The sequence below is a fragment of the Trachurus trachurus genome (genome assembly GCF_905171665.1).
Source record: "Trachurus trachurus genome assembly, chromosome: 21".
Classification (NCBI taxonomy): Eukaryota; Metazoa; Chordata; class Actinopteri; order Carangiformes; family Carangidae; genus Trachurus; species Trachurus trachurus.
In genome coordinates this window covers 33,813,351-33,822,554 of record NC_139899.1, presented here as the reverse complement: position 1 = coordinate 33,822,554, position 9,204 = coordinate 33,813,351, and positions in this window count along the sequence as shown.

The following is a 9,204-nucleotide window of genomic DNA, read 5'->3' as shown; positions in this document are numbered from 1 at the left end:
GTCTTTGCTCTCAAGTCCCAAGTCAAGTCCAAGTCCTAAGATTTGCTACTCCCAACCAAGTGAGTGGGTTCCATATAGAACGTCTCTGGCTGCTACAGTAACATTGATGTGACACTTTTTAAAATATTTTAATATTTGTGCTTGCTGCTTGTGACTTGACTTGAATTTCATGTCAAGAGGGTTAAGTCCAAGTAGAGTCTCAAGTCTTTGGCATCAAGTCCCAAGCGAGTCCAAGTCTTTTTTTGATCTGATCAAGCAAGTCTAGTCATCAAAATCGGGACTCGAGTCCAAGTCAAGTCTCAAGTCTCGAGTCCAAGTCCCCACCTCTGGCATTAGCGCCATCCAAAGAGCACCTCAAAGAAAAGAGTTTTGAATCCAGGAAGCGCTCGGTCACAGCACAAACTGGGGGTTTGATCCAGATTACTGTAAAACCAAGACTAGATCACGTGATCCAATCCGATCTCAGAATCCATTTTTAGTTGTGAAATAAATAACCCATTTTCAAGATTTGATCCAATTCATGATCCATTGAACAACTGGATCTGGGATGTCTCTCCATCCTCCAGAAGGACAACTCTCTCCCCACAGAGGAACCAGGAACCAGACCTCAACCCAACTTTCTTGTGGGTTCAGGTTGGACGTGACCAACAGAACCAGACCGTTCGACCTTCAACAGCTCCTGGTTGAGTTGTCATGTGAATAAAGTGTAAAAGTGGCCAATGTGTTGTTCTGTCCTTCTCACTGTGGACGAGTGCAGTCATCCATCCACCAAGCAGCTCAGAACAAGAGTCAACAGCAACAGGAGAATACTGCAATACTACACCTTTAACTGTGTTGTTGCTTAATCCACAGATGCACAAACCTTACAAGTTGTAGCTGGTTGTAACGGTGACTAATCAGGCAACGAAAATAAAATACAACACCATTTAGTTTTATTAAAGGGTAGAAATGATGAACTGAGGAGTTTATAATTAATAATTTAACTATTGATATGGTAGAAGACCAGATAAAGTTTAAAGCTCATATTTATTGTCATTGCATAGACATATACAACAAAATATCGTTTGGCAGTCTTTTTCTTCTGAAGCAGTAAAGAATATTTTAAAAAGTTTAAAGATTTTAAATGAATAATCTTAATGTTATTTTAGAAGAGAAATGAGAAAGAAATGAGTTGGACGGCAGTCTCCTGTCCCACCACTAGATGGCAGCAGATTTCTCTGTGGACTGAGGCTTTGATACTTTCACAGTATTAATATAGAATCTAGAGCTGCTTTATAATCACACTACACATGGACATCTACCTTTATACTGTATGGAGCTTTAATACAAACATCTACCTTTATACTGTATGGAGCTTTAATACAAACATCTACCTTTATACTGTATGGAGCTTTAATACAAACATCTACCTTTATACTGTATGGAGCTTTAATACAAACATCTACCTTTATACTGTATGGAGCTTTAACACAAACATCTACCTTTATACTGTATGGAGCTTTAACACAAACATCTACCTTTATACTGTATGGAGCTTTAACACAAACATCTACCTTTATACTGTATGGAGCTTTAACACAAACATCTACCTTTATACTGTATGGAGCTTTAACACAAACATCTACCTTTATACTGTATGGAGCTTTAACACAAACATCTACCTTTATACTGTATGGAGCTTTAACACAAACATCTACCTTTATACTGTATGGAGCTTTAATACAAACATCTACCTTTATACTGTATGGAGCTTTAACACAAACATCTACCTTTATACTGTATGGAGCTTTAACACAAACATCTACCTTTATACTGTATGGAGCTTTAATACAAACATCTACCTTTATACTGTATGGAGCTTTAACACAAACATCTACCTTTATACTGTATGGAGCTTTAACACAAACATCTACCTTTATACTGTATGGAGCTTTAACACAAACATCTACATTTATACTGTATGGAGCTTTAACACAAACATCTACCTTTATTTTGAAGGAGCTTTAACACAAACATCTACCTTTATTTTGAAGGAGCTTTAATACAAACATCTACCTTTATACTGTATGGAGCTTTAACACAAACATCTACCTTTATACTGTATGGAGCTTTTCTTTATTCTTTATTCTTTATGCTTTGTTGCATCTCTGTTAACTCCTCTGTTGTGTTGAGTTGAGCCCTCTCAGCCACCGTACTCCTACTAATCCTCCATGGTAACGAAACCATTTGTCTCATTAATTAACAGATTAACATATTCATGAAGTTGTGATGTTATGTTCCCACGGTGACAGAGTAGCTGAAGGTAAAAGTTCACTCACCTTCATCACTTCACATCTGCTGTTTGTGTTTCACATTTGTTTGGAGGCAACAAGGGATTTTATACACACACACACACACACACACACACACACACACACACATACATCTCTATGTGGTACGATGGTGCGTAATCTAAATAAGAAATCTGCCTTACTTCATCACTCTTACACAAATACACAAGAATGCTGCTTCACTCCCACGTTGTATGTATTACACCACCACACACACACACACACACAACCACACACACACACACACACACACACACACACACACAAATACACACACTGCCTGCGTTTCATCCAAGAATGAGGAAACTCACACCCATTGAAGGTTTAAAGACTGCAAATTGGTCCTCACAAAGATAGACGCACACACACACACACACACACACACACACACACACACACACACACACACACACACACACGCACGCACGCACACACACACACACACACACACCCTCCCCCCTCCTGTGAAGCCCATGGGAGTCCTGCCACACATTCTTTAGCGCACACTTCATTGTAGCGGTGATTCAGAGCAGCTCATGGCCAAATAAGACGAAATCCCCTCGGCCTGTAACAGTCTGACTGTTCTCTGACTGGACTCAGTCTCTGACTCATCATCATCTGCTGTTATCTGTTGTCGACCGACCACGATGGCCGCGTCCTCTTCACCTTCTGCAGAAACACCCTGCTCTCTCTCTACAGGGTGTCTTTGTGTTTCCTGATGTTGGTCTCCAAGTCAGATTAAAGCTACATTGTGTAGGAATTACTCCCATCTAGCGTTGTGCACTGCAAAAATCAAAATCTTACCAAGAATATTTGTCTTATTTCTAGTCAAAATAAATCTAATTATACATAAAATAAGACTCATCACATTTTAAAAAGTAGCTTGTTTTTAGACGCTTTTTTACTTTTTTCAAGCAAATTTTCCACTTTAAATAAGTAGAAAAATCTGACAGTGGAGCAAGTTTTTCTTTCTTATTACAAGCACAAAAACTTGTTTTCACTGGCAGATTTTTCTACTTATTTCAAGTGAAAATTAGTTTGAAACAAGTGAAAATGATCTAAAAACAAGTTCATTTTTAGGTGATGAGTCTTATTTTAAGTGGAAAGAGATTAGTTTTGACTAGAAATGAGACATTTTGACAAGAAATAAGACAAATATTCTTGGAAAGATGTTGAGTTTTTGCAGTTTGGTTGTATATCACAAGCAACTCAATGGTATTTTTCATGCTGCATTCACGTGAAATTGGGCAGACGGCAGACGCTATGCTATCCCATAAAGGCAAAAAGGCAAAAAAACTAAACAAAAAACAGACTGAAGAACCAAATAATCCATTTTCATAAATAGAGAACAGGAGAAGTTACACAATGTCCCTTTAAAACCATCACAGTATACTATATAGAGAGATAAAGATTAGTAATCATATGTTAGAATAAATCTATATGTATATAAATATAATAATATATTAGAATAAATCCAGTTAAATAACTCATAAATTAACTTACTGTATAGATTATAATGACTAGATAACTTTATAGATAAATTCAAGTAATAATGACTAGATAACTTGATAGATAATTTATGAATAAGGGGTGGGAGTAAATAAGTTTTACTTCTTCCCACTCCTTTTCGGATATGAAACAAACAAATAAACAAACAAAACAAAACAAAACAAAAAAAATCAAATTACCTTTATTTTTCAATTATTTTCTTTTATTTTTTTATATTTATTTTTTTGTTCATATGTTGTTTTTGCAAAGTTTTTATATGTTATGTCTGTCCATTTCTGTATTATGTTTTATTTCTTTTACGTAACATGTCCGAAATAAACTTAAACTAACTAACTAACTAACAGTGGAGTAAACTCTGGCCGTGTCTTGGTTTAGAGACTGGCAACGCTACAAGTATAACCCTGACCAATCATCGATCATGGCCCATCACGACTCTGTGCTCTGTCATCCTATTGGTCAACGCCAAGGTTGACGAAGAAATGCAACACATTCTGACATGACTTTCTGTTGTAGAGCGTCAGTTATGTTACGCTACATGTCCGTCCATCGTTCCCGACGTTTATAATCGGCCTGACGCTGGAAATGTGTCGGCCATGACACAACCTCAGATTTCAGTCGGGCAGTTTCTCGACTGTGGTCTTGGTGGTCCTGACCTGAACCTGTTGGATTGTGTCTGGACTTGGGACTTGGCCTGAGACTTCAGTCCTAACCCGGGTCAACTCATCACCTCCTTGACCTTAGTCTTAATCTGGGACTTGAATTTCCCTTCGTTGACTTTGGGTCACGGTGGTCTTGACGTGACTGTGACTTCAGGTTGTTCTCAAGAAGACTTGATGTTTGTGAACAATGATTTGGGATTTCATGTGAGACTCGTGGGACTGGTCTGCTGATCCAGGACTTGACCCAGACTTCATTCAGACCGGTCCATCTTGATCTCCTTTGTGTTGAGCATAAAGCTTGACATTGGACCTAGTCCTGTCCTGTCCTGTCCTGACTTGACTTGACTTGGGTTGATCTGTGATTTAGGGTCTTAACAGGTGACTGGACGTCTGACTGGACTTGACATTGGACATTGGAGAATTTTCCAAACTGTAACTTTGCTCCTTCCTCCCTTCCTCTGATCTTTGGACCCGATGGTCTTCATTTGAGACTCTTTGTGTTGTCTCATATTGGGTTTAAAGCTTGATGTGGGAGTTGACGGACTGTCGTTGACAGAAATACAGCCGGAACCAGGTAGGGAAACAGAACCAGGTCCAGAACAGGGACCAGGCCAGAGATCCAGTATTACTATCAGTTTATTCACCATGTTTTAGACCAGTGATTCCCAACCTTTTTCTTAAGGGACCCATATTTTTACCATCGTAAACTTTGGTGAATTTAGTTGATTTTGTCACATGAATTAAATGCTTAGCCTACTCATTTATTTAACATTTTAATTACATTAAAATTATTAAACCGCTTAAAATCAAGAGGGCTTCGCGACCCCCCCTGGATCTTTGGCGCCCCCCTTGGGGGGTCGAGCCCCCCAGGTTGGGAACCACTGTTTTAGACAATTCCTGTGTAATTCCTGTGTAATATCTGCGTTACACGTACGGGCCGAGACCCAGGCCATGTGGTCTCTGCAACATGAAAACTGCAGAGACCTTCTGGTTCTGGGTTTGACCCCATGCAGCCTCCTGGTCTGAAGTCAGTACCACAACCCACAATGTCTCCACCTCCTTCTCTGATCTTACAACACTTCCTGATAACACTTAGCCTACTACTGTAATAATGACTCAGAATACAATTGTGATTACAGATACAAATACTTTTCATATCTGTTCATTATAAGAGAACAAGCTCTTCTTCTTCAAACAGTTCAATTGATTGATTGAAAACTTTATTGAACAACATTAGACAAGTGTTCAAAAGGATTAAAAACACAATAAAGCCCAAAGGCTTATTTCCATTGTGGTCCTATTTGATGGTAGACAGTAACACATGGTCTATCTATCTATATAAACAGTAACATAGATAGATAGATAGATAGATAGATAGATAGATAGATAGATAGATAGATAGATAGATAGATAGATAGATAGATAGATAGATAGATAGATAGATAGATAGATAGATAGATAGATAGATAGATTCTTGGGTTATGGAGGAGTTGCTTGTCTTGACTTGTGAGCGGTGATTTGTCTCTACGTCGTCATCCAGCCCATAAACTAAACAGAGAAACTGGAGCTGAAACTCTGTGTGAAACATGAGTGGATCGTTCTCGTTCTGCTGAGTCGTGGATCGTTCTTGTTCTGCTGAGTCGTGAAGACGAGTGTCCGACTGTCAGGAACATTCAGACTTTAGCTTATGGAAAAATCACTGGTGGTGTTGATAAACCTGGCTGTCTGTTGCTGTCTGTTGGGAAGCGTTTTGTTGTAATGTTCCTTTAAATGCAGGCCGGTAGAAAACACTGCTCTCCAGCTGAGTGACTAAATAAGGGCAAAGCACACATGTACAATCTCCTCACAACCGTATCTCAGCTGCCATAACCTCTATTATGGCTCTTGTGGTAGTGTGTGTGTGTGTGTGTGTGTGTGTGTGTGTGTTTCTGTGTGTGTGTGTGTGTGTGTGTGTGTGTGTGTGTGTGTGTGTGTGTGTGTGTGTGTGTGTGTGTGTGTGTGTGTGAACACACCCTGATTGAGTGAGTAACTGTGGTCTTGGTGGACACTCCCTGCAGACAGACACACACAGTTACAGGATTATCGGTCTGTGTTACTTCACTTTAATTGCTGCTGTTGTTCGCAGTCGCACAAATAAAACCGACTAACAACTTTAAAGTAACAATAAAGTTCCTTTTTTACAAAGGACCTGTGAAGTAAAACGGCCTCTTTGATTCGTTTCTTCATTTCTCAGTTCTGCACTGCAAAAACTCAAAATCTTACCAAGAATATTTGTCTCATTTCTTGTAAAAAATTCTAATTTCTAGTCAAAACAAATCTCATTCTACTTAAAATAAGACTCATCACATTAAAAGTAGCTTGTTTTTAGACACTTTTTTCAGATTTTTCTACTTATTTCAAGTGAAAATTAGTTTGAAACAAGTGAAAATGATCTAAAAACAAGTTAATTTTTAGGTGATGAGTCTTATTTTAAGTGAAAAGAGATTAGTTTTGACTAGAAATGAGACATTTTGACAAGAAACAAGACAAATATTCTTGTAAAGATGTAGAGTTTTTGCAGTGTGTTTGTTGGTGGTAACTTGAACAATACAAAATGCATGTGTAGAGTTATTCTAACAAACACATTTTTCACAGTTGTTTGTATCAGAGATTAACATGAACAGTCCAAGCTGGATCAGGTCTGAGTGGTTTCAGATATCATTAATGGTGTGCAGCCTGTGTTGTGTTGTGTTTTAAACAGCTTTCACCCCCCCGCCCCCCTTCTACAAATAAAAGGCCTGTTAGTGGAGGCGCCTGCCAGCCCCACTGAAGTGTGTGTTCCTCAGTCTGATGAGGCAGAATGAACTTCCTGTTGTGTGTCAAGAATCGCTGCATAAAGCTGAAAGTAGACGGAGCGTGACACACAGGAATACCAGCCGGCCTTCAGAATAAAAGCAGCTGCTACTTCACGGTAACATGAACACATAGTCCAAAGATTAATTCAAATGTTGATAGATATAGCCTAAACACCTTTGACAGAGAAACACACACTGATCCTTTTATATCAAACTGTTGAATAAACGATGCATGTTACTTTAGATACATATGACTTTACTAGACCTCCCTCTGCTCCTGTCACCGTCACTACTATGAAATGTTTGAAAAAGATGTCATATGAACAAAAATATTGATCATCTTTAACAATTCACACTTCTGGCCTAATGAATCACACACAATCATTTTAATCATCATTTTAGCAAAAATATTAGGCTACATCCACTTAGGCTACTTGTTATATATTTAGTTTGTGCTCCATACCATGTAGGCCTACTTGGTCGTGAGTTAAAGCAGAAGTAAGTGATATATTTGTGTTAATATAAGTCTTAAATAGTTATATCTTCCGACAGCAATCACTTACATAGAGTGTTTGGTCTGAAACACGGGTCTGTCAGTCACTCTGCTCTGCTCTGAGCCCAGGAGAAAACATTTATCGTATCCTACAGTTTTTATCCAATGAGGAGAGAGAACGGCATGCAGGGCTGTGTGTGCAGCCAAGGAACGCTGTGAATGTGGTGACGTAGCGACGAGGACTGTTATGGTGCGTTCAAGGAAACTCGTAGACTCGTGTTTTTCCGTCCTGTGAAGTTGTATCAGTTTGATCTGGTACGAGTTCACGGGTCAGAAGTTACGAGTGGCCGTTATAGTGACTTTCACAGGTAAAACAGGTCGGAAAAACACGAGTGGGTTGCCTGGAACGCTACAAAGTCGTAAGTTGTGACTTGAAGCTGTAATTTACGATTTCAAAAGCCTGCCTGGAACGCAGCATTAGCGAAAACGACCGGATCACTCACTTCTGCTTTAAATTTAAAAAGTGAGATTTTTTTGGGGTGATTTGTATTGCAAAATTAAAACTGAAAAACAAATATTGACCAAAAACAAAAAAACAACTATTTAGACTTGATTTTTTTTTTAATTTCTAGGCTAAAATCTGAAAAATCAACTATTAGACAATTTACTCAATTCAAAATGATCTCTACTGATTAGCATAACCCTAAATTGGGTAGCCTATGTGTTTGTTCAGTTAAAAAAACAAACAAACAAAATATTTATTTATTTATTTTATTTACATGTAGGCTAATTGAGGGGGGAAAAAAGCAAATTTCTTCTATTTTTCACTTTAAAAAAAAGTGAAAACAAAACAAAAACAAACCGAGGCTAACTCTGAGCCGTAAAAAACAACAAAAAAAACGTCGTATTACGTCGTTTTTTTTCTCTCCCTCTTTTGTTTTGAAAGGGACAGACCGGAAACGGGTTTCGATGTCCGGACTTGACGTCAGCTGGTCGGGACAATCCCACACACACACACACACCAACACACTAACACACACACACACACGGTCGCCGCGGCCTCTCCCCGGACTTGTCCCCGTGTTTCCTCCGCTGTTACCGGATCAAACCGAGCCACCGGGACCGGGACCAGCTTCGGCTCCTCTCGGCTCCTCTCGGCTTCTGTCGGGTTTGGTCTCGACGAGCCTCGAACGCGCTGTGTTGTGATTGACAGTTTATTAACGTTACATGACGACGGGTTGTTTCTGTCCAGCGGAGGAGGACTGAGATTTCATTTCACAGCGACTGGGATCCTTGTAGACTCCCAGCATCCTCCTCTTCCTCTTCCTCCTCTTCCTCCTCTACCTCCTCTTCCTCCTCTTCTTCCTCCTCCTCTCCTC